We start from the raw sequence: 2,302 nt of genomic DNA on the forward strand, positions 1-2,302 counted from the left end.
ATCTTCATAAATAGCGTAAATGCAACGCACGCTAGTATGCAACACTGACATGCGTTATGAAAACGTACACCTCTCCAAGGCATCTTTATCCAACCATGTCATGTCCTCCCTTTCCTCATCCGAATCCACTGCCCTATCCTCCGGCAACATCCAAGTCTTTTGGATACACTCCTTATAACTACTTTCATTTGCATGCAATTTCAACATTATCCGCTCAGTTCTTGGTTTATTCCCCCAAGACAACATTATCATCGTAATTAAAACAGGAAATGGTGCGATACTCTTCCCAACTCCTCTAATCATATTTAGCAAAACTTCGAGGATACGTAATTCATACCTCTTTTCTTGCAATATCCAGAGAACGTGCAGACATGTGAACCCGATGTCGCTCACTTTCTCCTTCCCAATGACGTTCTTACCAATCCACTGAGCTACGGCCAGTTGGTTGGTGCGCAGAGATGACTATCGAGCACAATGAGAAGTCTTATTATATTGACCCTTCATAAGGGTGTTGTTCATCAATGTAGGAACACCAGTATACTAGGATTCCTGCACGGTGGCTTCTATGTGGCTTCCAGGCGTAATGCCTAAAATTTTAACCAACTTCTCTTTCGATAATTCTCTCCGAGTCCAAGCCACTTTCATGAAAATTTTGTGACCGGCCAACTCTCTCTTCTTATAGAACTGTTCGACCAAATCGAGTGGTAGAAATTATTTGTAGAGTACCACAACCGATTCCAACCCCTGCTAATCATCTCATCACCGTAAAATGGCGTGAAGCAGTCGGTCGTAAACATGCTTGTTCTGGCAACAACCTTCGTCTTTGAGCCATTGATATCTTAGAACGATTTAGGGTTTAAAAGGACTGTGGGAATGGAGTTTGAGGCTCCCTTACTAACAAAACAATAGTGGTGGCGCGGTAGTTCAAATTTCGTTTGGTTTTGGGTGATTTTCGGTGGTGGAATTTTTTTAGGATTGGTGGAAGAGTGTTTTGGAGAAAAATCGAAGTTGGAATTGTATTGTGGGTGTGGGTGTATTGAGGTTTATTTTTATTGTTATTTTTGGTTAGGTTTTTGATATTGCTCTTTTCTACGTCTTTAGAGTTTGAACTCTCTAAATTGATACAAAAGCAACTCAAGGTTCCTTACTCACAATTTTCGTTTTCGTAAAGCTAAAGTAAGGATTCGAACCAACCTAAAGTCTAGGACAACTACAAATTGGTTGTTACAATTTAGGGAACTAATGAGTAAGGTTATAATACTAATGCTAGGTTTTCTTTCCTACACAACATTAAGAAAAACATTAAAGTTTGAATCATGCACTTAATACAAAAGACAAATTACTAAAGAAAGAAAAGTGGAGAGCTAATCCTCCTCATGTGATACTAACATTTAGTTGTTGATTTGAAAAGTTTATTGATTCTTCCTAGACTCATAGACAAGCCCCTAATGGAAGAAAACTTGATCCCTAGCATGTATGGCTCACTTAAGAGCTCATACATGCTAGCAAGTGAAACCAAGCAATGACTTATCTCTAAGCTCATTGCTTTGATTCCTAACTAGACTCTACACCAACTATCATTTTGGGATAGGATGTAGAGCTAGTTGTTCTTCCTAACAACCTACCAAACCAACAACAATTGTTTTTCCCTCACATGAGTTGGATTAACTCCCCAAAAGGGAAGTTAGCTCATGATCCTTGGGACAAGGAAATTACAACTAGAAAAAAAACAAAAAGAGAGAAAAAGAGGAAGAAGATAAACAATCAAACTCACCTGCTTTTTATTTTCTAGAAGAAAACAAATGTTTCCTCCATTAAAACTATTACAAGCTTCTTACCAAAACTAAAAACTAACTTCTGATTTTTTTCACTAAAGAACTAAAATAATGCCATGTAAGGAAAATAAGTCAAGGGAGTAAATGGAGTGTCCCCCACCCTTGTCTAATTTCTTCTCCATTTGAGAGAAATCTCATTTCCTCCCACGTGAATCATCAAACCACATTAATTCATTTTTATCCACCACATTAAAACAAAGTGACACCTTTCCTTTTTTTTCACTATTAACACCTAATCTAATTTATTATATGCAAGGTGTCAACTTTGCACCAATAATTTGTTATTTTTGTCTTGACATGCTCCATGATTGATGACTCATCCAATCTTGTGGCCCCGTATAGTGGGTCCATGTGCAGTCCAGTGGCGGTCCGTTATTTTGGGCAGTTTTACAACTTCCCGCCTATGCGTAGAGTTCATCGTCCTGATTGTCTGAGCAGCTCTCTTGTCGCATTCGGAGTCCTGGTTC

This window comes from Coptis chinensis, chromosome 4 (assembly GCF_015680905.1).
Source record: "Coptis chinensis isolate HL-2020 chromosome 4, ASM1568090v1, whole genome shotgun sequence".
NCBI lineage: Eukaryota > Viridiplantae > Streptophyta > Magnoliopsida > Ranunculales > Ranunculaceae > Coptis > Coptis chinensis.